Here is a 27997-nt window from a genome sequence, read left to right as displayed (position 1 = left end):
TGCATACAAGAACTGGGGTACAGGCTAGAGGTGTGGGGGGGGTGAGAAGAACCACCAGAGACAGAGTGGGGAACAGAACAGGCAGACTGACAGAAGTACACTGCTGTGGGGAACAGCGGGTGAGCCAGGAGAGGTTTGCTGCACCATGTGGGCAGCTTCCTGGTCAGGGACCTAACTCATGCTGCAGTGGCTGCAGACTGCTTCATAGGTTGCATCTTAACCCCTTGTGTCACCAGGGAGGCCCTGAAATGCCTAATTTTCATCAGAATTAATAGCAGATAGAATAGGGATTTTGAGTTGATTTCTAGAAAATCATAGAGACAAATAATTTTTTCATATCTGAATGTCATGGTCTAATACTTTATACTTGCTACATATACTTCTTCCTATTTCTGGTGTAGGATATTGACTGGAAGTGAGCCTGTGTTGTTGATGTATAGTAGAATCACTTCTTAAGGATTCATTTTTTCAAATAAAGCAAAAGTGTTTATAATGAAAATCACTCATGAAATCTCTTAGGGCAAGCATACCACACAGTATTCACGCATGTTGTTATTCAGTTAATTCCATGCAGGCCAATTTTCCTTCAAGATTGAAGGATGTTTTTTTCAGGTGACACCAGATTACATTATGTGCATTTTATGTGGAGACAATAGCTTGCAAGATGCTCCCAATAGGAGAGGCTCATGGAATCAGAAACTGAGGGCAGATTTATTCCTCCCACCTGCCACTCTGAGGCATTGGTGATCCAGCAGATGACAGGTGCATCTTCTCACGTTGTTTAATTCCTCTTTCTCTCTTCTTATTCTTATATATTTGAGAAGCTTTTATATAGGTAATTGAACTTTTCTGTTCACTCTTGAGGTTTTATTTGGAAGTTATGGTTCTGGGCAGATGGCCTCTGTAAACATCCTACCTGGCTTGATAATTTTGGAATGGATCCAGTATCACTTAAACTCAGCCTCTTTCTTCCCACTGCTAAATGTCTGTTCTCCATTTCATAAGGTTAAAACAATATGGGCTGCTTCTTTCAATATAGGGGTTTTGACAGTATGCTAACATTTTCAAAATTACACCTGTCTTAATTTCAATAAAACAACTGCCTATTTGGAAACAACAATGGATTTTCACTTATCATTGGCATTGAGTCATTGTCTTAAAAATATAAAGCCATTTTTAATGGCAACTACTGTAAACAAACAAACCCCCCCTAGTTATATGTACTTATTTGTGAGCTCATTCCATAACTTATTTTATCCAAAAGTAAACTTTAATAATTTTTGAGCTGGAAAAAGTCAAGTTAGTGTGAATTTTAGTTTACTAATTAATTCTCATTAATAATGACCATAATAGTTAGATTCATAATTAAAGGTAGTTTTTGTGGGGCTTAAATTTCAATTTCTCCTTCAATTTTAGGAGACTGAGAAACAGAATGTATAGAATATAAAGCCAAAGTTAGGGACTGAAGTTAATTTACAGTAAGATAATAAAAAAGTTGACCACAAAATTAAAAGTTTACCACTAACTTAGACATTGCTAGGGATTATCTCAGAATCAGAAGGGCTTCCCAACAAATGAAATGACTGGAAACAATTTATTAGCTGCATGGTAAATCCCATATTGGGCATAGTTTATTGGGCATTTCCTATATGGTAGATTGAAGTATTATATTTCATATCTTAACCCCGTTTAGATTTAGAAGGTGAAGTTCAGAGACGGCAAGAAACCAGCCCAAGGTCACATAGTTAAAAACAATCAGAACAAAAATCTTAATGCATTCAAACCTGACTCATTCCAAATCCTATTTCTTTATCATAATACTTAAAATTTATTAGCACCTCATTTAAAATGGTATTATTGTTATGTCAATTAGATACGAAAGGCAGGAATATTTTCTCACTTCTTGACCCATCCTTTCATCTCATTTTACATACAAGTCAAATACAAACCATGGATTAATGCTTGTAAAGCCAATTCTTTCACAAAAATTAAATCTTGTTAACAATTACATGTTTTATAGTAGGTTCTAAGTAAAACTCAGACTAAGGAGTGTATTTAAAATATCCAGGTGTGCTATTGATACTCAGGTGATAATTATGTCTCAGTGAATTTGCTGATAACTGAAGACTACTAATACCTTTTTTAGATTTTATATATTCTTTGGCGCCCAAACATACAAACACTGGCCTATGACTTAGGTTTGCATTTCAACTGAGTCTCCTCTCTAAGTTTCATAGGAACACAGAGCACCACAATTTTCTCTGCACTTTGATTAGTGTCTCCTCAGGTTATTGATTTTACCCTTTCTCTTCCAGCATGGAGTTGGGTGTTTTATTATGCCTCTATATGACTGCAGAAATCTTCAGGATCCAAGCATGTGGCAGTTTGGTGGATTTACAGCTCTTCAGGCTTCTAGATGTGTTAAAGGTAAAAAGGGGGAAAGCCATCTTTTATAATATACACATATATAATTACATAAGAGTATTTATGTTTTTTTATATTGATAAAGGTTATTTGTGATCAAATGTGGTTGTTCTTGACCAGAGGAACCCTAGACTCTCACCAATAAAGTTATCATTTTGTACTAAGAGCATATTTTGGTTTATTTGTTGCTTTGGGTCTTTTGGCTGTGTAATCCTTATGTTTTTATCCTCAGTTTTATGGCAGGCCTTTCAAACTGTGCCATAACTTGGTTCACATCATCTTGACTCAACTTTAATATGCCACAGATCAAGTATCTAATTATATGCTTTCTTGCTTCCTGTGATGTCTCACTGCTGGTCTCCTGTCAACACCAGTTTTTAAATTGAATTCCTTTGGCAGCAGTATCCCTAAAATTTTTGCGTATATATTTATATACATATAATTTGTTAGCCTGGAGTTTGGCCATAGATTTTTCAACATCTGGATTTTAATCAAGATTTTAATTTTATTTGTTTTCAAGTGACTTCCAATGGCAAATTTACTACTTTTTTGGGCAGCACATTGAAAAGGGAGACATGAAGATAATTTTCTATTTCCTATTGATAGACATATTATCAATGTAATATATGGGAGAAATATAGATATTTTCCCCACTTTGAAATAAGGTGATGAATGCTCTTTAGGCACAAGTGGGAGAATCAAATCTTTATAGAAGTTTTTTCCTTTATTCATTGCATTGCAATAAATTTTCATCAGGGCCTCCCCGGTGGCGCAGCAGTTGAGCGCTGGGTTGCGAAGCTGCCCGCGGCCTCTGCGGCGCTGGTTCGATCCCCGGCTGCTCCCCAGCCACCGGAGGAGGGTCCCACATGGCGCGCAGACCTCTCCTGCCGCCCACTGCTCCCCTCTGCAGTGTACCTCGGTCCTTCTGCCTGCTCTGCTCCCCGCTCTGGCTCTGGTGAATTCTCTCACCCTCCCGCGCTTCTGACTATACCCAGTGCATGTATAAACAAAAACAAACAAATAAAGAAAGAAAGAAAGAAAACATGCCTCTATATAAAAAAAAAAAAAAAAAAAAAAAAAATAAATTTTCATCAGAGTCAGGGCAGAAAGTAAGCACTGCTAAAAGGGAATTAAAGTTGTATTACTTTAGCATCTGTTATTTTTGTTGTTGTTATATAATTCAAGGAAAGAGTGTTATTGATTGATTGGGATCCAAGAAGTGATTAAAAACATACACACCCTATAAAATTGTGTATTTTTTGGTATTTTCCAGAAAATTGCTTGCATCTTGCTAAGAGTGTTTAAGCCTAATCATTGCTGGCATTATGCAATGACCTGGTATTCAAAAAATAAAACTCAAGACAACACAAATTTAGTTCAGTTCAATTAATGATACTTGGGTACCTACTGTGTGGTAGAAAGTGTGCTCACTGCTGAGGATATGAAAATGACTAAAGCTTGTCCCTGCTAGGAGCTCACTTTGCACTGCCAAGAAATAGAACATTCACAAAAGGAGGAGGTGGACTCATTTGTTAAAGGTAGACTTGGTGGCATAATAATTACATCTCTGAGAAACTGCAGCAAAGATTATCTTCAGGCAATTTATTAATTAATTTTATCTGTACAATTAAATAGTGTGAGACACCACAATAATGCACTCTGGCCTCCATGAATGTTTTACCCAAATAGAAATGTTAAGGAGGAAGTATATCTCATAAGGTAGTATCAGGCAGACCTCTGCGTGAATCTTGGTTCCACTTCTTACATTTGTGTAACTATTCATTTATCTATAAAGTAGGGATAATAGTGTTACCTATTTAATTATAATAAACCAGTTTATCTACTATATAATAGCTTAGTATAAGCCTTTAAGATATCATTTATTTATATTTGGTCCTTACCAATGATAATAGTTTAGATATCTAAGATCTTTAATCAAAGTTTCCCAGATATGAACATGATATAGGGCATTTTCACTAGAAGTCCACAGGAGATGAAAAATGTAACTAATGGTATGCTTTTAGAAAGATTTTCAACATATTCATGGAGCAGGTAATCATGTAGAATGCTGGTTCTCAATGTATAGCCCTTAAACAATCACATGAGCATCATTTGAAAAACCTGATAAAAATGCATATTTCAGGGCCCACCCCAGACATATTGACTCAAATTCTGAGTGAGAACACACTCATCTGTATTGTTACAAGGTCTTCAGGTGTTTCTGATGCACACAAACATTTGAGAACCAGTGTTGTAGAGAATGTTGAAATCAATGTCATGCATCTCATTAGGCAAGGCATTTGTGACCAGTCTTTGACAAAACACTATTACTCTTTGCTAATGCATCTATTACTATTTACTACTTTTACCATCACTCTTTACTACTGATACTAAAGTCTACATCCCAAAATACTCTCACATGGGAACTGTTAAAGTCATTTCTTAAAACAAAAATTTTTCATTTCATATATAAAAAATTATTTTAGTCACTGTGGAAGGGGAGGAAAAGAAGAAAGAAAAGTTAGAATAAAGCTGAACTGTTGAAATTTAGTATATATACTGGGGCCTATAAAGAAGGTGAATATTCTGATAACTTTTCAGTCTGTGTGATAATCTGAAGGTAAGAATAGTTTCTGGTTTCTCCTGATCATAATATTCTTATTACTAATTTTCCCTCCCACAGTGTTTTGGGAAATGTTCTGTCCAAAATAATTTGTTTTCATTTGATAGGGAAGATATGAAATGTCCATAAATCTACTTAAAATAGTGGAGGTTACATGAGGATTTGAACCCTGTTTTAATACAATTTCGCACACATAGTAATAATGTCTCTGGCATATGCAGATACTTCATAAATAGTTATTAAGTTTGCATTAAAGTTATTACAATAGTACCAAGGAACCAATACCATAAATGAAGGATAAAAATATTTCATAAAAAATTCTAGATAGAAGACAGAAATAGTTCATAATGAAGATGGAATTTCAGCTAACCCTTTGAAGAATGAGTAGACTTTAGACCTGCTAGGCTGGAAGAGTTGGCAGGCGTAGAATTCTAGTCAGAATGAACAGCATCTTATAATTCATGAAGACAGAAGTGTGGGATATATACATGGAGCATAAAATATTTCTGTGTTGCAGAATAATTATGAGAAATAGCTTGCTAATATCTTTGGAATTCAGACCATTGAGGAGTAATACATTATGAGTTGTTTAGAGCCATGTTAGATTTTGAACAGGAAAAGTAAATGCTTTGAGATATGCTTGAAGAGTGATCTTCCAAGTTTAAACTAGATTGAAGGAAGAGCTGTTGAATGGGCAAAAAATAGGGCAAGATGAGTTTAAAAGAATTGTGGAAACTCAATTAACAACTCAATGAATCTGATGAGGTGTGAGGACAAAGAACCTATAGAGAAATGTCATTTAAATTTTAAAGTTTGGTCATGAAGAAAATAGTGATTCAAATAAAAAAGGCAGAGAACAGAGTCTAAGGGGTTTAAATTTTGTACATGATGGAATTAATTTGCTTCTAGAACAGGCAAAGAAGTCCACCAAGTAATTATGCATTAAATACTAATGTTAGTAAATGGGAAAAAGAAGTCAAGTTGGACACACAGATTTGAATTCTGGTTGGAAATGATAATTATGTTTTTTTCCAAGGAAAAAAATGCAGCAAAAGTTAAAGACACAGCTTTGAAGAATATCTATATAGTGTGGAAGAACAAATAAAGCAGAGAAATAGTTGGATGTGTCAAATAATCAAATAAGCTACAAAAGATGAGGAATAAGAGAAAGCTTATATATTAACGCTGACAAGTCATTAGTAATTATCAACCAGACTATCAATAGAGTTTTCAGTGAAGTCCTTACAGGCTAGGAGAGAGAAGAATGATATTTCAATGGGATTTCTTTCATTATTCTTCCAATTTTATTTAGTTTTGCAAATATTCATTCAGTAGAGTTTTATACTCCTTGCTCTTATTCCTGTGATTAAATTTCAAACAGTATTTTCCTCCATCCCTTCCTCCATTATTTATGGCTAAGCTGCTTTTACTTGTGACAATTTAAGAGTGTTAATTTTCTCATGGATCATTTGACTATAACAAAAATCACATTTCCTACATAGCCCAGTAAAATGCATTTAATTCTTCTTCCCTTCTAAGGATGTTGACATAACCCAAATAAAGGAACATCAATTATGGATACAACCAAATTACTAGTTTCACACTTTATAATCCAGGATTTCTGTGTTTAAAAAAGACCAACAGTGCAAACCAAAGGATATTATTTAAGAGACTATGACTAGCAACTAATTTCTCATATAGCCTATGAATTGCAAATTAGTTTAGAGAGAATAATGTATAGCATGTCCTCAGAATTGAGATCGGTCCAGTCAAAAACTTTCAGAGATGGAAAATTCGCAACAACTTCCAGGTCATATCTTGGGTTATGTTCACACTGACACATTACAAATTGTATTCATATACATATTGTCATTTTAATTTTGAACCAATATTTTAAATAGGTCAGAAATTATTCCATTTTACAATTTAAGAAACCAAGACAAATGATTATTTTGGTCAATAATCGCTATCAATTTTTTTAACAATTGAATCCTGTTCTTATTCTTATTGCATCAAACTCCCTCTTTGAAAAATCTGGTGGATTTACCTGAAGATCTTTTGCCCATATTTATGAGTACAAGAAGCTGAACAAAGATAATTTAGAATGCTTTTCAATGTTTCAATTAGAAAGCAAAAGGACTCTGATTAAATTTAGTTAGCAAACATAGAACAATGAAAAACCGGTAATGTAGAGTACTTGGAAAATGGGATACAATCTACTTTACATGAATAAAAGGCTATAAGAACTCTATGTCTCTGATACCTTATACTATTCAAGTAATTGCATCTATTTAGTGTTGAGAAATTGAGGCATAGTTTCAACTAACTCAAAATAGAGAAACAAGCCAGGAATCTTTACATGATCAGCACGTTAAAGAATGTTTCTGACTGAAGATTTTGATTGAACCACTCATCTGCATTTGCTTTTTTGAGAGGCATATTTGGAATGATGGATACTTGGACCACTCAACTGATTGCATTGTTGGATAAAGGATTGTGGATTTCCTGCGGGTTTTGGAGCTTATATAGCTATGTTTTCTCCGACCCTTAAAAATACAGACTCCTGCCTCCCTCCAGTAACATTAGTATATATTTATCTTGTAAAAGAACAATATACCCTCTAAGCAGTTTCAGATTCCTCTACTTTTAAACATATATACTTTTTGAGGAGATAAACAACTATAAAGGAAGCAGATTTAGCTGTACAAGAGATTAACAACACTTAACCTATTATATTTCAGCTGAGCTGATGGTAAGGATTAATTCATGGATGCCAATTCCAACTTACACTGATATACTGCCAAGTCCAATAAAGAATAACCTTTATGTACATGAGATTTGGAGTGAGGTTTATGGATTTGAATCCTGGTTTCCATAAATATTACCTAGGTACTTGGGATAAATAAATTAGCCTCTTTGAAACACAGTTACTATAATTGTAAATTGGGGATAACGATAGGTCCAACATCATGGGTTGTTTTGAAGATTGCATGGGTAAGTTCTCTCCAGTATATAACAGTACACAGGATATTGTAAACAAGTAAAATGTTGCTTTTTACTTGCAAGTAACAAAGGAGAAATTCAAGTCAATGCTAATTCTATCAAAATTTCTCACAGACTAAGAAAATGGTGCAATTCTACCTAACTGTACAGGACCTGGACTAAAGTCAGGACACAAAAAGTCACTAAAACAGCAAAACTAGGAGCCACAACTGTGACTTCAGTGAAGCCATTAAACTGTCCAAGCAAGTAGGTTAGGAGTGTGGCAAAATGTCAGCAAAGTGAAGACACCGGATTCACCTTATCCGAATATGCAAAACAAAAATGATGTAGAACAATATCAAAAGAACCTTAAAGGAAAAACTGGTCACAACCATACAGAATAGGAGTATCACCCAGATGGAAAGAATCAGGAAAAACTTGACCCAAACTCTGTGTAGAATGATATTGGGGCAGTGCAACCCACAGGAGGTATAAGCACCTGAGATTCAGAGCCCACTACGACTACTGACTCAGCTACATGCCAACATTGGGGGTCCTAAGACCTGACACTGCACTAGATAAAGGGGTGCATGAGCATGCACTAGAATGAGGGTACATTGCTAAAGAGCTGCAGATGTGGGGGCACAGAGTGAAAACTACTTGTTTGAATATGAGGCTCATAACAGAACAACTGTAGCCTGAATCAGGTCAGTGTACCTGAATTTCCCTTTTGAATAGGTGACTACTGAGATCCAGTTTGAGATGTCCAAAGTACTTGTAACCCCCCTTCCAAAGAAATACTTTGTAATAGGAATCTCAAATTCTCATTCTACTAGAAGCGAACCTTAGATACCCATTGTTACAGACCTCTTTTATACCTACTATTCCTCATGGTACCAATCCACTGACTACAGGTGAAAATTCAACAGTTGAAAGTCCATTTGTCTTACAACTCATACAAAATTGAAAATGGATAGAAGAACACAGTACACACTGCCAGACAACAACAACAAAAACCCTGAAAGATACCCCAACTCTGGACTGGTGGAGCATGAAGAGAAGAGGAATGAGTGAAACAGGTCTGGCAACACTGATGGAACTTTTTTTTTTTTTGAAGATTTATTTATGCATACAAGAACTGGGGTACAGGCCAGGTGTATGGGGGGGTGATAGGATTCACCAGAGACAAAGTGGGGAACCGAACAGGCAGACTGACTGAAATACACTGCTGAGGGGAGCAGCGGGCAAGTCAGGAGAGGTCTACTGCGCCATGTGGGTTTCTCCCTGGAGGGCAGGAATCGAACCCACACTGCAGAGGCTGTGGACAGCTTCACAGCACGGTGCTCAACCCGCTGAGCTACTGGGGAGGCCCTGGTAGAACTTTTAAAAAAATACAAACAAAAGAGTGAAAATAATTGCAGACTCACTGATAAAAAAACAGAAAACTTTAATAGAATGAGAAGACAAAGTTACAACATATCTCAAAACAAAATAAGAAGTTCATAAGAGACTATTATGAATAATTCTATGCCAATAAATTAGATAATATAAAGAAATAGAAATTTTTAGAAGCATAAATCTTCCAAGACTTTTTAAGGAAGAAATAAAAAACCTAAGCAGACAAATTACAAGTAAGGTAATTAAAACAGTAATCAAAATTCTCTCCAAAAACCAAAAGCCCAGGAGAGACACCAATATTGGTTATTTCAACAATAACCTTCAAAGATGAACTAATACCTATCCTTCTCAAACTTTTGCAAAAAAAAAAAAAAAATGAAATAAGAATGCTTCCAACCTATTTTGTGAGGTCAGCATTACTGATGCAAAAGCAGATAGGCTCTCTCTCTCTCTCTCTCTCTCTCTCTCTCTCTCTCACACACACACACACACACACACTCTCTCTCTCTCTCTCTCTCTCTCTCTCTCTCTATCTATCTCTAGACAAGTATTCTTGATGAACATAAATGCAAAAATCCTTAACTAAATCTTAGCAAACTGAATAATTGCATTAAGGGATCACAATAACCAAGTGATGTTTATTCCAGGGATGCAGTATTGTTCAACATATGCAAAAAAAAAAAAAATCAATGTCATTCACCACATCAACAAAAAAAAAGGCATTGTAACCAGATCAATAGTTGTAGAGAAAGTATTTGATATGATCCAACATCTCTGATTAAAAACTCTCAAAAAATTGGGGCTAACTAGAACAAAACTCAACATAGGAAAGGCCATATATAACAAGCTCACAGCTAATATCATATTCAATATTGAGAAACTGAAAATTTTTCCCAAGATCAGATTCAAGAAAAGAATGTACACATTCATTCTACTATTCAACATTGTATTAGAAATCCTACCTTGAGCAATTAGGCAAGAGAAAGATGTAAAAGAACTCCAAATTTTAAAAGAGTAAATTACCACAATTTGCAGATGACACGTGTAATTCTACCATAAGTCACTGAAATTGTAATATACAGTTAATGAGGAGTTAGTGATACTCTTTAGAATTTTAATATAAGCATGCTATGTTTTAGAACACAGGCTTTGGGAGTCACATATCCCTGACACTAACACCTCCAAGGAGTGTGATTTTAGATGTGTAATTAAATCTCCCTGGTCTAGTCCTTAAAAATTGGAATATAAAAATAAATAACAGCAAATAGGACTTCTGTGAGAATTAAATCTAGTTACGTAGGCAAAGCTCTTTCCCCGATACCTAGAAGATAGTGAGTACTCATATTCTATTTTTTTATTATTATTACCATTAAATGTTGAAATAATCTTCACTGAAATAATTTGCTTTTTTTTTTAAAGTTCTATCTTCCTTGACTATGTTGGGATTATGTAGAAATAAAACCATCAAATACATTAATGCATTTACACTAATGCATTTAATACTCCTAACCATCATAGCTTAGCCTATCTTAACTTAAACAAATTCAAAACACCTTAATCTATTATTGGGCAAAATCATCTTAATACTAAGTCTGTTTTAGTGAAGAGACTGAATACTAAGTCTATTTAGTGAATATTGCACTGAAAGTGAAGAAAAATGCCTTAATTCAGTATTCTAGTATAGTCTCTGCTAAATGAAATTGCTTTTCTATCATTGTAAAGTCAAAAAAGGCTATGTCATGTAATAATTGGAGACTGCATTCATTATTTGAATTTTTATTCTCAACCTGACATTTCTTTACTAGATTGAAATTTTGTAGATGGGTTATTTTTAGCCAAATTGTAGATTCTGCAACAGATGGGTTATCTGTTTGCTACTCACGTAGGTATAACCTGTGATAAACTAAGCACTATTGACAGGAGAAATCAGAGGTCACAGCATAAATTATCTGAGACCCAGTCCACTGACCTAATATCCTAAGGAATTGTGTTTGAATAGCCACATTATCATCTTTGTGGAGAAGGAGTTCTGACATTTTATATACCCCTCAGCAGAGTTCAAGACCCCAAAATGCTTGAGAAACAATTTACCCAGCAAGATGGTGGCAGAAAAGACATGGGGCTCCTCTGTGCGCACAAAAAAAAAGCTAAAAATAGAAAGAACACTCCACAAATGACAGACCAAAACAAAACAACCCCCCCCCCAAAAAAAAAACCCAATAACAATCCAACAACCCTAAGAGGAGTCTCAATCAAACAGATTTGTGGAACATGATTGAAGAAGATTTCAAGGCAATAGTACAATGCATATGGAACTAAACCAAAACAAAAACAATGGAAGCGATAAAACAAGACCAGAATAAAGACTGAGAATCTATGAGGCAGTTATGATTAGTAACAGAGCTAAGAATACTATAACTGAAATTAAAAAAATACAATTGAAGGCCACAAAAATAGACAAATATAAGTAATGGAGAGAATTAATGAGCTTGAAAATACAATGTCAGTGAACAAAGAAATAGAATTAAGAGGGAAAAATGGGTAAAAAAGGGAAATAGCATACAATCTCTTTGGGAAAACATACAGAGAAATAATACCCATAACATGAGGGTCCCAGAAAGAGAAAAAAAAAAGGCGAATACAATTTACTTACATGTAACTGCTGAATGGAGACAAGAGGATTCCAAGCTTTTTTAATAGGATAGGAAAAAAAAGTGAAAAATGTAAGGACAGTAAAAGTGGCTGGGGTAGAGAGTGTGTAAGGGGGTGCAGCAGATAATTAGGTCAGAGGTAGGAAAGAATGCTGTGGAAAGGAATTTCCATACCAGGTTAAATAGTTTCACATTTATTTGGTAAGTCAGTGGTTCTCAGTTTGGGAGTTCATGAATTCTATCTAGTGGTCTGGGAAGGAATCTAAATACTTTTGTTAGTATTTATATAAGTATAAAAAAGAAGTAGGTATTTACACAAAATAAAAATGTTTAGCTTTGCATCAAGATGTTATTTAAAAGGTACTAATTATTAATCCACTTTGAGAATTAAAATATTTTAAATTAAATAACATCTTTTAGAAACTGCAAACTGTATTGACTCATTGGAGCGGGCAGATTTTAGCTTTAAGAATTCATGTGGAGATCAAGGGAGAAAGGATGAATGAAATGAATCTCATGTTTCACCTTCCTGATCAACGGATGAGAGAGTGTCAGACCAACAAACCACCAACACACAGATACTCTACTAGATTGGAATAAAGGACATTCAATACACAACTTCGTAACCCACTCCTGGAGATTAGGACTGAGTTTATCAATTCAGTGGGTTTTTAGGAGAGCATAAAATAAAGAGAAAATCTTGGTGAATGCAAATACATCACAGATAAAAGGATATTACAGCTAAATGCAATGTGTCATCCTGGATAGATCCCAGATTGGAAGTGGGGATGGGTGTTAAAATGGACATCATGGGTAATAAAGTAACTGGTACCACTGAGTACTCACTATCTTCTAGGTCTTGGGCAAAGAGCTTTGCCTCTATAACTAGGTCTGATTCTTACGAAAATCCTGTTTATTGACAAATTTTAATGACAGTCCAACTTTACTATTTTTACTAGAACATGGAGATTTAATCCTCTACATAAGGTCCCACATTTTGGGAGCTATGGAACCTATATTTGACTCCAAAACCTGTGTTCTGAAACAAGAATGTGTATTTTGTTGTAGAAATATTCAAATCCTAAAGAATATTTAGCTAACTCCTCATTAGCTGGATATTATAATTTGAATAGCTTATTTTGGAATTTCTTTAAACTTAAATCTCATGTAATGGGTTTACATGCTGTTCTCCCCCAGTTTTTCCCCTTAAAGCATGTCATAGTTTTCATTCATTCAGTTCCATTTATTGGAAAACTGCTGTACCTGTAAACTCCCAACTGATAAGGCACATTGTTGCAAAGTTCTTGGGGAGCAGGACTAGAGACAAATCTAAGGATCCTGACAAAATACATATCTTGTGAAACTTGTTTCTCTTTTCCTCTCCTATTCCAGAACAGTCACTCATTTCAAAGTCCAGTTGGCTTCCTTTTCAACTCCTGCTCTTGTTTATCACGGCTTCTTTTAAAGAAACAGATCTTTAAAAATGAATTCCTTATAACATATCTGAGGAATATGAACTTGTACCTCTGAATCATGCTGCGTTGTAAACCCAAATCATACAAAGTGATGTCCAAAGTTACATCAACAAAAACTACAATTAAAAAAGGTGAATTTCTTTTAGTGAAAAGCCTCATCATGTTGAGAAAAAACTATTTGGGAAGTCATTCTTCTTACCTAAGTATTCCTAATAATTCATATAGCACAAGAGGCCTTGATGAAAACCTCGGCAAGATTCTTAAACAGGGGCCTCCCTGGTGGCATAAGGGGTTAAGTATCAACACTGTGAAGCTATCTGCAGCCACTGCAGCACAAGTTCGATCCCCAGCCAGGAAGCTGACCCACATGGAGCAGCAGACCTCTCCTATCTCACCTACTGCTCCCCCAGAGCTATTTTCTTTTAACTCATTATGGAAAAGCTTAATCGAAACATGAATAAAAGAACAACCTATGTGGGTTCATAGACAAACATTTCTGAAATGGAAAACAGATATCTTGACTCTAACAATATGATACTTTCCATAAATTCAGCAGAAATTTTTATCAAGAGGTTAAAAATGATGACCAGTGAAAAATCAGAGCCAAGCATTGTCTGCTGGTTGAGTAAGTCATGCTTTCACCAAGGCTTTTTCCATTTCTTATAGGAAACTAGTTTACAAAAACTACTTATATAAACTATTGCATCTGCTCAGTTAGGCCTCATTCCAGGCTTCCAGAAATGGTGACATTAGTGATAGGCACTGAGAAAAATGCTAACTCCTCCATGGGGAAGAGTGGACCAGAGGACATGGGACAAGGAGTGGAGTGGGATTAAGTGGGATGAACCAGAAGTCCCTCCAGAGAGACTCAGGAACCTGTCAGTTGTATTGATTTGATAGTAAATGAGGAACAGTGAATATTTTAGCTAAATTTGTTTTCACACAGTCCAAATAAAATTTACCAATTATTTGAACAAAATCATTATTTTAGAAAACTAATCAGTGCAACCACTTTGGAAAAATCTTCCTGATCCTCAAAAGATTAAACATAGTTACCATATGACCCAGTAATGGTATTTTTAGCGAAATGCCCTGAGGCCTCCCTGGTGGTGCAAGGGTTAAAGTCTCATTGCTTTCAAGCTATTGCCAGCCAGTAAAGCATGAGTTCAATCCCCAGCCAAGGAGATAAGCCACATATGGTGCAGCAGACCTCTCCTGTCTCCCCGCTGCTCCCCTTACTACTGTATTTCAGTAGATCTACCTGTTCTGCTCCCCACTCTGTCTCTGGTGAATCCTCTTGCCCTCTGCACCTTTGGCCTATATCCCAGCTCTTGTATGCATAAATAAATATTTACCAAAAAAAAAAAAATATATATATATATATATATATGCCCTGTAAAAATTTTTATAGACATTTGTAGCAGTTTATTCTTAATAGCCAGAAAGCACAAACGACCCAAATGTTCACCACCTGATGAGCAGATAAAATATTGTATGTCATATTATGAAATAAAAAGGAATGAATCACAGTAATTTGTATCAGTACAGTAATTTGTATCAGTACAGTGTCAGTTGAAAACATGACTCTAAGTCAATGAAGCGTGTCACAAAAGACCACGTATATCATGTTCCATTTACATGAAATGTAGAGCGCAGGTAAATCTCTATATAGAATTCAGTGGTTGCCTAGGAGTGGGGCTAGGAAGTCGGAGGATGACAGCTAAAGTATGGGTTTCTTGGAGGGGAGGGTAATGAAAATGTTCCTAAATTTGTAGTGTTGAGTCACATCTGCATTAATAGGAGATCGCTGCAATTTACAATTTAAATGGGTGAATTGTATGTTAGCTAGATCTCAAAGCTAGTAGCCAAAACCAGAAAGCTTCACTCTTAACAGAGGCATAGAAGCTTTTTGTTTTCTAAAAACAAGATAAGGAAAATTATTTTTAAATTAGGGATCATTTCCCTTGTCTTCTACTTTCTTCACTTTTTGCATCAATGTAGGCTTTAGACCGATTTTTAATGCAAAATTTATCTTTGTATTTCATAGGACTCTGAGATTATTAATAATTCATGGTTATAGCTTTCTACACAGTTGAGTTCTTAAGTAGATGCCAGAAAAATAAAAGTTCTAGATTCATATTATACATCATCTATGAGTGAGCAACAGCATGGAATAATACAGAAAATACAAGCTATAGAATCCAGGAAAGCTGGAATTGAGACTTGACCCTGTTACTATCTGGTTGATCTTAAAAAAGGTAAACTAATTTTTGTGTGATTCAGTTTTATAGACTGAAAACCAACCCCATTCCATAATAAGAAAAATTGCATATTATTGTAGATCACAAGAGATAATAGATTCATTCATTATTCAGTCCCTTAAAGTTATATTAAGGATTATCCTGGGGACTCAAAGACCCTTGGAGAGATTGATATAGGTCAGTTCCAGAGGCTTTGAGAGCAGATAGGAAAGTCACCTGATCCATTTTAAGAAGTTAAAAAAAGCAACCTCTCAGGACAATCAGCTTTGGCTGACTCATTATATGGGAAGCGTTAGGGAGGCAAGAAAACAAGGTGGTGGGGTTAGAGTTTAAGGAGTAGCTAGACAACGGCTCAAAGTGCACTTGAGCCAGATGCTTAAGGAATTCAGGCAGTCAGATATGATTAAAGCAGTGATTGGCAAACTTGTGGTCACCAGACCATTACTATTAACGTCTCATGCAAAATTCTTAGTTTACACCACAGACCTACTAATTCACAAACTCTGGGGATGAGGTTAGCCACCTGGGTTCTAATAAACCATCTCAGATATTGTTATGCTTGGTCAAGCTTGAGAAACACTGGACAAGAGCCTTGGGTACTAGCAGTAAGAGAGGTGTCTACACTAGTTGAATATCTGTACAGTTTACAAAGCAGTTTTATCTGTACATTTATAAGCTGCATAAGTTATTTACCACTTTAGACAATGTACTAGAATACACAAAAAAGTTCAAAGCAAAACTGTCATTTCACTACATATACATATTGTTAAGGTTTTGGTGAATTCTATAAATAGATGTCTTCTGCAATATTGGATCAAAATGTACATTTTTTGTTTTCAATTTTTATTCACTGAATATTTTATATTTTCCCATGGATTTTGAATTCTATCAATGCTAAAAACTTATGAAAGATATTTTTAATGAATGCAAAATATATCATCATGTGGCAAGGTCATAATTTAATTTAAATTTAAAATGAAAAACATTTTACATAAATTTTTTTTGGCATCTCGAATTTTCCTCTAGTAGATTTCTAGTGGAGTCATTGTGCTGAGTAGCTTCTATTTGTGTCTCTTGGGTAATAGACCCATCTTCTCTGACTATGGGCTCACAGTTTTCTATATTGGAGCAGTTATCAACCCCATTCCTTTGATCATCTGACCACATAGAATAGCTCAGAAACAGTAATATAACTCAGATTCTGCCAATCAACTTAACAACGCAGGTTGCCTGGAAACCACTTACCTTCCCTCCTGAGTACAAAGACACCGGCCAGCTGTAGGAAGTAATGAAATTAACTCAAAGAGCGGCACAGAGAGATCAAGAAAACCCACATTTTAAAAAGTATCTTAGTTTACTTTTCCAAAAACAAAAATCTTAAAAAAAATCCAGGTCAAGTTGGATTTATTAGTCCTGGCTAATTGCTTGAGCCTGAAAGGGTGAGTGTGACTGCATCTATACAAACCAGAGAACACTAAACCTAGACATAGTTGGGGTCCCCCCCCCATTTGGAACATATTATATTTCTCCAATTATCTAGATTTTCTTTCATAATATGCAGTCATATTTTGTAACTCTTCATAGAAGAGGCGCACATTCCTTATATTTTCTCAGACATATCACTTTTGGTTGTTTTTTATAAAGAACATTCTCACTGTTTAGATTTGTTACTGCTGTTGCAAATGACCACACACTCAGTGATTCAGAACAATGAAAATATACTTTCTTACCTTTCTGCTGCTCAGTAGTCCAAAAAGTGTCTCACTGGACAGGAAGCAAAAGGTCAGCAGGCTGTGTTCCTTCTGGAGGCTCCAACGGAGTTTCTCAAAATGTCGTCTTCTCTGCTTCTGATTCGTCAGACTCCTTCCCTATTTAAGGATTCTTATGTTCACATTGGGTCCACCTGGATAATGTCCTTATTTTAAGGTCTGCTGATTAGCAAAATTATTCCACCTGCTTCTTTCATTCTCATTCACCATGTAACATAGCATCCTCCTATGTTATGTTAGGAATATATAGGAGGATGTTATGTTACAAACTATGTTATGTTTGGGGTTAGGATGTGATTTTCTTTTTTTTTTAAAGATTTACTTATTCATACAAAAGCTGGGGTACAGCCAGAAGCACGGGAGGGTGAGAGAATTCACTAGAGACAGAGCAGGGAGCAGAACAGGCAGACTGAGGGGAGCAGTGGGCGAGGCAGGTTTGCCTCACCATGTGGGAATCTCCCTGACCAGCTGGGAATCGAACACAGAGGCTGTGGACTGCTTCACAGCATGGCGCTCAATCCCCTGTGCCACTGGGGAGGCCCCAGGATGTGAATTTCTTTGGGGGACTATTATTGGACCTACTGCACCTTAAATTATACATATCAATTGGCTACTGATTTATATATATATATATATATAAATATATATGTCTGTTTTATGTATATGTGTGTGTATGTGTGTATATAATTTTTCTGCTTTTATGGTAAAACTTCCCAAACAATTGTGCCTCTAAAATTCTCTCTTCACATTGTCTTTTGGATGGATTGCAATTATGGTTTCATTTCCACCATTTTCCCAAACTCAAGGATTAACACTCAGTTCTCATCAGGGGAGGCTCATTGATAGTCATGAAAGCTCAATGTCTTTGCAAAGTGGAGGTGTATTTTTTGATAATGCCACAGGCAGATGAAGGGTGGAATAGGGGATCCTCAATGTCATTGTATGCCCCAAACCCTTTCCAAAAAAGTTCCATAGCTCCATTACTCCTTAGAGCCTCAGTCTTCCCTGAATCCTTTGTAGGTAGATGGCCTATGAGGGAAGAAAAAGTGGAACAAGATTTACTTTTCTCAAAGGAGTTAGTGCTAGAGATAATATACCACAAACTTCCCACATTTCATTTGGTATAATTCCCTACCTAACTACTAACTGGACAGATATTGTATCTGTGTGGTCAGGAGGAAAATGGTGGATTCTGGGAACATATGGCATTGTGTATGCTGCATAACCAGCTGGTTATTCCCTACTTGGGGCTTCACTGTCTCTGAGACTGACCTGCATAGTGCCTGGAAAACTTAACCAGGCACAGAACCAATATAATTTGCACCAAATTTAGGAAATTTGTGATGACTTTGTGCTGTACAATTCTTTTTCTCCCCCAAAACTTTATTTTCCATTTTTCTTTAATAGTGCTCTGTTCTTCCACTACTGATTTTTTTTTAAACTTCTCTAGTAACTGTGGCAACATTTTGCTATTTTCTACATGTTCTTTGGAATCCATATTCCATTATGCATGTATACGTATACATTTGAAGGAATCACTAATTCCTTCAAATGGTTACCTATTTTGATAAAAGAACTTAAATCTCTACATTTTGCTGCATACCTCACTAGAGGATGAAAAACATTTCCCTTTGATTCACATCAAAAGGCCAGAGTGGCTGTTAGCACTTTCCTTAACAAGAACTGCTTGTTTTTGCAACTCCAAATCCTTAGTACTTTTTGTTCTCAGTTTTGGCCACAGAGAATGTGCTATTCTATAGAACAGCAAATTCTATTGCATTTAATATTAATAATACTAGTGAAATCAGATACAATTTGTTGACATATTTCCTATATGTCAACTATAGTACTATAGTAAGGATTTGTATTTTATTTAATATATAAAATAGAAAGTTCTTTTCCCCAAATTTCAAAGAAAACGCTACTTCTCTACCTTTAATGTGCCAAATTTCATTTTATTCAATCTCGATATTTATATAAATTTTTTTTCTGATTCCTTTTTCTTGACTTCTTTCCTTGACTTTTTTTTTCCCCCAGCATCTGAGCCTATCAAAACCCTTTTCATAATGATGCTAGCTAATATGGAGCATGTGTGAATTATAGGTCAAAGTGTTAAGTATTTTATAAGAATTGCCATTTTTTTTTAAAGATTTATTTATTTATACAAGCACTGGGTACAGTCACAAGTGCGGGCGGGCGAGAGAACCCACCAGAGCCATAGCAGAGAGCAGAACAGGCAGACTGATGAAATACACTGCTGAGGGGAGCAGCGGGCATGGCAGAAGAGGTCTGTGTGCCATGTGGGATCCTCGCCTCTGGCCGGGGATTGAACGGGCGCTGCAGAGGCTGCGGGCAGCTTTGCAACCCAGCACTTAACTGCTGCGCCATCCGGGAGGCCCAAGAATTGCCATATTTAATACTACTAATATTTAATGCTGAATCTTAAGTATTTTAAACAAGATCTTGGTACTCTTCACCGCTATTTTACAGAGGAGGAATCAGAGGCGCAGAAATACTTTGAGACCAAGTGGTTTCACAAGTGAGGGATCAAGAACATGATGGAGAAGCAGAGCCCACAGGTAAGCTCCTGCCCAGGTGGGAGTAGTCGCTCCCGGTTGGTGAGGTGCTCTCATTGGGGGCTGCCTTCCTGGCAGCCTATTGCTCTGCTCAAGTCCTTGTTCCTACTTTTATAGGCATGATTCTCTGTACCTATTCTTCTTCATCAATTTTATACAATGAAATTTATTAAAAGTAAACTTGAGAAGGGGCTTTAAAAATAATTTTGTGTATGTTACATATTATTTTATAAACCATTGTGCCCAAATAGTTTCTCTTTACTTCTGAATTTGCATCATTTCTATGGTAAAATTAGGGTTAGGGTTGCTTTTTATGAGGTCACCCACAGCTGTGTTTAAGTTTCTGCCCTTTTATTCTTTTAGCAAACTTTTACTTAGATAAAATTCTGGCATTTAGGCATCAAAATAAATTCAGTCTACTTCAGTTCTACAGATGTTTATCTTTAATAGAAGGCAAATAAGGAAAATGTTTTAAGAAACATTTTGAAGTCAAAATTCAATTACTACAGATAATATGCATAAGTAAATACACATAATAAAGAAAAAGATAATTAAAAACCAACATGTGCACACCCATATCTGGGTGAGCTTATAATCCATGAATATATAACCTGTGTCCTAGCAGGTAATAAGCACAAAAATTGTCTCATTTCCTTCTTGTCTAATCAAACTCTTGTAAACTCTGTAGTCATGAGATTATATACAAGTCATTGTAAATCAAGTGAAGTAATATAGGCTTTAAGGAACTTGATCCAGAAAATCTCCTGGCTTTTCTATGAACCACATTCAATAAATTTTGGCCATTCAAATTTATACTATTCATGTGTGCAGATGAAAACTCATGAAGTGATACTTTCCGGTATCACTGTTGGAGAAAAAGTTCCTGTTTAATAATGATTGAAGAAAATTCAAAAGATTGGGGGTATGTTGAAATTTCCATTAATAAAATATTCTAAAAATGTTTGTTGGACTTTACTATAAGGAATGTAGATTGCATTCTTATTTGAATACCAATGTTGACCTCAATCCAATCACACTTGTCAACTTTGAAAGTGAAGAGTGTAAAACGCCCTGGATTTTCATGGTGACTTAACTCTGCTGACCCTTTTCATCAGTTCTTATTTTTGAGGATTTGTAGTTCAAAGAAAAGTCCACAGTTTAGCCCATTACAAAGTAGCATATGTTCAAACCCATGTGAACTACATCAAACATTAACCTAGTTTTAGTGGGTTTCTTTTGTTTCCTAATGAATGCAGGTATTTAGTGAGTGTTTCCTAAATTTTTATCTTTTCCCTTCCAGTTTGCTTGCTGAATGATCTACATATCCATATACTATTCAAAAAATATTTTAAAAGCTTTAAGAATACATGCAAAATCAAGGGGAGAAAAAGTTATCTAAATATGCAAATAAACACCATCTCACCATTAGTGCTGCTACCTGCCAATAAATTCCAAAAGCTTGCCCTCCCTTTTCTCAGAATATTTTAATCAAGTCAATGAGAGTAAATTGTTATCAGAGTAAATTGTAGCAATATCATCAGCAGCTTATACAATTCTTCTATTCTTTAGTCTACTCTTCAGATCTGTGGGTGTTTCATGTTTGCCTATGTTTATTAGCACACATACTATCTGCATAGATTTTAAAAAGTGAATATTTAATTCACCTATGGTTGAAAAAATAGCATGGAATCTTCAGCTTTATAGTCTTAATTGTGGCTTTCAATCTGTTCTGCTGACCCTACCCGCAGCATTGTAATGAAGATATTTTCTAGTTTGTCATGAAAGCGTGGAATTAAGAGGGAGGGGGCTCATTTGGGCAACATCGTTCCTTGGGGCCTGATGCTGGTTAATTTAAGGCTTATAGCTAATAGGTCTTATCACCTTCTATGACACAGAATTGGCCCGAGGCCCAGACCAAGAGCATTTAATTGGATGAATGATTTTTAATTCTGAAGATAAAATGTATGAAAGGATTGAAAGAATGGGCCTGTTATGTTCATCTCCCCTGGCATCTTTGGTAAATTTAATCGCTCCCTTCCTCCCCACACTGGCAGAATGAAGCATGCAGTCTCGTGCAGGATTTCAATATAAGAAAAGTTTCAGGCTATTATAATCACTATGTTCCATGACTCAGACTCCAGGAAAAGTTCATGTAACATTATCTGGGAGCCACCAGATGTCGTACATACATTGTTCATTATTTCATTTCTCCAAGTATATGTAGTAAGCACTGGAAAGGGAAAAAAAGTTACTTCGGCTGTTAAAATGTTAAGAGGATTCTACCTAGAACAATGCTGATTTCACTGGTAAAATTTCCTTCCTCTATCTTTGCCCACATAGTTTATAAAAGAACTTCTACTTTCATGGTAAGCATGGCAACATGAAACATGAAACAATTATTTTTTATGACTATCAATCCAGTTTCCCTGCACACTAATTAAAAATGTTCCTTTTCAAGCTGACTCCTTGTTTATTTATCATTTATTCAATGTACAACTCCTGATGGTTTCTATTTAAATACCAATTGCTAGATGCTGGGAAGACTGAGCTAAATAAGGCTTTTCCTGTCCTCAAGGGCCATACCGTCCAATCAGGGAGTTACTGAAGTAAATTGACTAAAAGAACACTGGCAAGGACAGGTCTCATGTTAGCCTCTCTGGAGGCAGGTACTGAAATGGAGTTTGGAATGCAAGATGTTTATTAGGGATGAAAATCTATGAAAGGGCAGTGAAGGAAACAGGATTGGGAAAAGGGAAAAGTCAAACTGATGTATGTGTGCCAAAGTCCTGGCCCACAAAATAGAGCATTCTGGAGCAAGAATTGCCCATCAGAGTGGTCCCATGTCAAGCTAGGTATTTAAATCTCTTAATTTCCTCAGTGGCCAAATGTGGGCTGCTAAGAGGACATGACCTTGGATAAGGTTGCTTACTGCAGTTGAAGCAGATTCTAGCTGTCAGCTGAAGGTTGTTTGATGACCACATTCTTGGTAAGCCTGAAAGCAAGTCCTTCCTTGTAGAGGGATAAGAGTAATGCATTTCTTCTTCTTTTTAAAGGACGCATTGCATGATCTTGTTTATATGAAATTTCCAGGAAAGGCAAAATTAGAGATCTAAGACAAAGCAGTATGGTGGTTTTTCTATAGTTGGGGATGGGTACAGAGGCTGGCTACAAAAGGATACAAAGGAATTTTTAGGGGATGGAATTGTAATGAAAGATTTCAATGATATCTACACAGTGATAAAAAGTTACTATAACTCAAGCTGTATGTGCAAGATGTGAATTTTATGGAATGTAAATTATACCTCAATAAAGTCACTTTTAAACTCATTAGTAAATTTTGATGTTATAGTTACTGCCCTGATTTTAAAGGAAAAGAATTCTTAAATTACACACTTAAAATTATACCTTAATTCATGTAGATTATATTTCAACAAAACTAAGTTCTTAAAAGACCACTGTGTATTCCAAAACAGGTTATATACTGATATCACATGTTCAAAATACTATTTACTCAATACATGTAAAATTCAATGGCCCATAAATTTTAGTTTCCAACAATGACTTGCCCACACATCATCTTCACAGAAAAGGAACTTAGCTATAACTAAAACTGAGCAAACACAAAACAAAAGTGAAATATACTTTAGCTAGGGATGCAAGATATTAACTCAGCAATTGTTACTTAGTAAAAAAGACAATTTAAACAAAACTATATTTTCCCAAAGATTATTTGAAAACATTTAAAAATTATTCTTTCAAAAGAACTAAGAAATACTATTTTTAAAATCCAAAATTATCATACATTTGAAGTAAACTGAACTTGTTTAATTCAATAGGCTCTATGTAAAATAATGTTAAAGCTATTAAACAGGTCTGTAGTACTGACGAATCAAATCCGTTAATTTAAGAAAAAGACTGAGTGTAATTATCCTGGGTTTACTTTTTTTCTGTTCACCACAGGATTTACTGAATATTTTAAGCCCACAGTTGAGAACTACTGCTCAGAAAAAGAGATTCCTTTCAAAATACCACTGCTCATTGACAGTGCAAATGGTCACCTGGGAGTTCTGATGGGGATGAACAAGAGTGATGCTTTTGTGCAACATCCCTCTGCAGCTCACAGATCAGGTCTTATTATTTAAGACCTACATTTTGTAAGGTTATAGCTGCCAGAGATAGTGATTCCTCTGATGGATCTGGACGAAGTTAATTGGAAACTTCCTGGAACAATTCAAAAATTGAGGTGTCATAGAGAACATTCAGGATTCATAAGACAGGTCACAAGTCAACATTAAAAGGAGTTTGAACTTCACCCTTCCTGATGATTGTAAGGGTCTCAAGACCTCAGAGTAGGAAGATGTGGCAGATATGGGGTTAACAGCAAGAGAACCAGGATTAGAGCTGGAGTCTAAAGATGTGAAACTTGAATAAATGAGGAGTTGTACTTATGGATGATTAAGGAAAGTAGTTTCTTGGGAACCAGTCCTGGTGAAAATGCTGTGACCCTTAGTTGCTTCCTAATTGATCTCTCTTGAATCATTTTCTTGCCCAAATCTCTGCTACAATCCATTGTATGTCTTCCTTACTGCTACGAAATGCTTTCTGAGACATTTAATCTTAATGCTGAGTAGCCGTTTACAAATTGAATGCTTCTTACATAGCTTTTTATAATCAGGGCAATGCAGTAGCACATTAAACATCTTGTCAAATTGACCATCTAGTCTCTGTTGGCTTCTAGCACCCTTCCGGATTTCACACACATGAACCTCCTCACCATACAGAAGCTCTTCATTATATCCATGTCATCCCAGGCTCAATCCACACAGAGGAAAGGGGATCCAATGGAGGCTGCGTGATCTCAGCAGCAAACGCTGTGCCATGGTCCTTGAGGTGGTGAGTTTAAGCAAGACACTGCCTCCTGCGACTCTGCCCCTAAGACAGTGAGCTCATGTGATGCATTTCTGTATCTACCACACACAAGATGCTGTGGGAGCTTGGAAGAAGGTCAACTCAGTATTGGGAGTAGTTCATAGATGGTTTAAAGTGACACCACAATAAATCTTAAAAATAATGGTCATAATAGCTAAGATTTATTGAGTAATTATAACACAGATATGATATTAAATATGTTACCTGGATTATTTCATTTAATATTTACCACAATCTTAGGAGATAGATATGTAACTATCATTCTCAGTTTACAAATGAGAATATAGCAGTTGAAGGATTAAGTAATTTTCTCTAGGCTACATAGTTGGATTCAATCCTTGGCAGTATTGCTTCAAGACCCCCTGGATATAAGAATATATAGCCAAGACAGTGGGCTGGGCTGATACTTAGGGGAAACAGTCTATAGAGACACAAACTGCCTAGCAAAATTCTTCACCTGGAGTATGAATTTAATGAGTATTTGCTGAAGGAGGTGGAAGGGAGAGAAGGAGGAACATATGATGAAGGAAGGAAGAAAAAAAAATATATTTAAGGACTTGCAAGAAGATGGATATGATCAGAGAACCAATTCCACCCTAAGTTCACCACCAAATGCCTTTTTCATCCTTCCTACCGCTTTCATGCTAATGACCCCTAACCATTCTAGGATCCATGCTCCTAAATCCTATGAATGGATCATTGTCCCAAAGTTGACCTCTAATAGGTAACATATCTTTTTTTAATTTTTTTAAAGATATATTTATTTTTATACAAGAACTGGGGTATAGGTCAGATGAATGGGAGGGTGAGAGGATTCACCAGAGACAGAGCGGGGAGCAGAACAGGCAGACTGACGAAATACACTGCTGAGGGGAGCAGCGGGGTAGACAGGAGAGGTCTGCTGCACCATGTGGGATTCTCGCCAGCTGGGAAGGATCGAACCCGTGCTGCAGAGGCTGTGGACAGCTTCACAGTGTGGCGCTCAACCATCTGCACCACCAGGGAGACCCAACATGTCTTTTTTTTTTTTTTTTTCTTAGAGGAAAGGAAGGACGAAAAAAGCAAAGCAAAATGAAAAATTCTACTTACTTTGTCAGGGATAACATTTTCCAAGTAAGAACATTATCATAATCATATATTAAAAAGTACATGGTTTTCTGAATTAGATCTGGGTTGAAAATTGGGCTCTGATTATTACGTGACCATACTTGTGATCTTGGGTCATCCAAGTTTCACTGGGTCTCAACCGTAAAACGAGGGCTAATCACATCTACCTCACAGGCTTCTTTTGAAGACAGAAGGGGAGACAGGGTGGACACATTAAGCACAGTGAGCACCACCTGTTATAAATATCAGGCATCCAATATACCCCGGATGCCCATCTCACTGCCAGATTATTCCTTCTGATTTCTCGAAGTCACTATCTAGAGATCATAAAATTTGCCTAGAACTAGCTATTGTAAATAGCAATCCACTAGGTTCCATGTGATTGCTTACATTGAGTGATATGGCAGGTTTCTCCAGTGTAAGAAGCATTCTTCTCTATCATTCTGTGACAGAGAGAAGGCTACTCACTCCATTCCTTTACCACAGGAGTGGTGATGGTGGTGACAAACCCCAAATAGAGAACCCTTCCCCCCCTTTCTTGATCCAAAGACATTGTTTAAAAGATTGACATGTGATCTTAACCAGGGCAATTTTCCCCTAGATTTTTTCCCATAAATGTTAATGAAATTATCTCTTTTCTCTGGCCTTGATAAAAATGTTAGGATATGAGTAGGATATGAATCAGGGGGTGTCATCAGCTATCTTGCATACCAGCTAAGGAACTTCCTAAAGAAGGAGGGAGGGAGACAGGGAAGGAGCCCAGTGAGGGAAAGACAAGTTGGGGGGAGGCAGAGAAGAGAGAGAGAGAGAGAGAGAGAGAGAGAGAGAGACTTCTTGGTTTTAACTGAATCTGTGATCAAAGATATTCTAGAACCTCTTTATCTTGGACTTTTTCACTTTATTCATAAATTAAGATAGGTTTGTTATTGTTATTTGCAACATAAAGAATTCTGAAAAAAAATATATATATATACACATTCTGTCTTCTAGAGAAATTACTTTGATTAAATAGGTAAAAAATATATCAACCAGCCCTTTGTACACATCTTTACTTTCCTAAAGACAGATGTATGTTGGAATGATATAAATATATAAGTATTTTATATTTTTCAATTTTTAAGTCCCTAGTATTTTGGCTAGATTGAAATTTAAATAGCAGTATCTTACTTACTTGAATTAAGGGGAGTGTATTAATATTAGAACTGTGTGTTTAATCTCAATCAAATGTACCTCAGGAGCACAGAGGCTACTTGGCTTAAGAATAGCAAGAAAAGTCAACACCAGCACCAAAAACAAAACTATAGCTATGCTGAGAATACTCAAAGGTGTTAATCAGGACAAGTGCTTGACTAAGCTGCTAGATACAAGCCCCTGACACCTTCTCTAAATCTCTGAAGTATCTGCAGGGTGGTAGTCTACACCTCACCACTCTCTGGTGACAAAGGAACTTAGCACAATTAAGGTGAAGCTATTACAGGTAGCATTTTTTTTTTAAATCAAGAAAAATGAGTTTATAATGCTACATAAGGCTGAATATTTATTTCTCCAAAGTCACAAAACCCAGAAATGTAGTGACGTACTACTACCTACAGTTTGCTAGTAAATCATGCAGTGTTCATTTATTTCTCTAGTCAATAGATATTCAAGTTCCCATTAAGCACTAGTACCTATTCTTAATATTGGAAATACACAGCATTGTACAAAACAGGAAAAGGCCTTCCCTCAAGGAGATTATATTGGGGGTGGGGAACAACAAAAATAAGTAAAAGATGTGATGTGCTGGATGGGGCCAAGAGCTATGG

The 27997-nt window shown here is 36.1% G+C and overlaps 1 long non-coding RNA gene across 3 annotated transcripts in view; it reads right to left on the bottom strand.

Annotated features, from left to right (window-relative positions):
- LOC119232797 (uncharacterized) overlaps nucleotides 1-27997 on the bottom strand; it is a 180619-nt gene that overhangs the window by 71463 nt on the left and 81159 nt on the right. Inside the window, exons 2-4 of one of the 3 annotated variants that reach the window (XR_005122230.2) lie at nucleotides 18568-18612; nucleotides 17545-17682; nucleotides 17060-17090 (exon numbers count right to left, since the gene is read on the bottom strand). This is a non-coding gene — a long non-coding RNA (uncharacterized LOC119232797). The remainder of the gene's footprint in view (nucleotides 1-17059; nucleotides 17091-17544; nucleotides 17683-18567; nucleotides 18613-27997) is intronic. The other 2 variants (XR_008550584.1, XR_005122385.2) reach the window with 2 other exon arrangements.

This window comes from Talpa occidentalis, unplaced genomic scaffold (genome assembly GCF_014898055.3).
Source record: "Talpa occidentalis isolate TD23 unplaced genomic scaffold, MPIMG_talOcc4v2.1, whole genome shotgun sequence".
NCBI lineage: Eukaryota > Metazoa > Chordata > Mammalia > Eulipotyphla > Talpidae > Talpa > Talpa occidentalis.
This window is presented reverse-complemented; position numbering and strand designations above follow the sequence as displayed.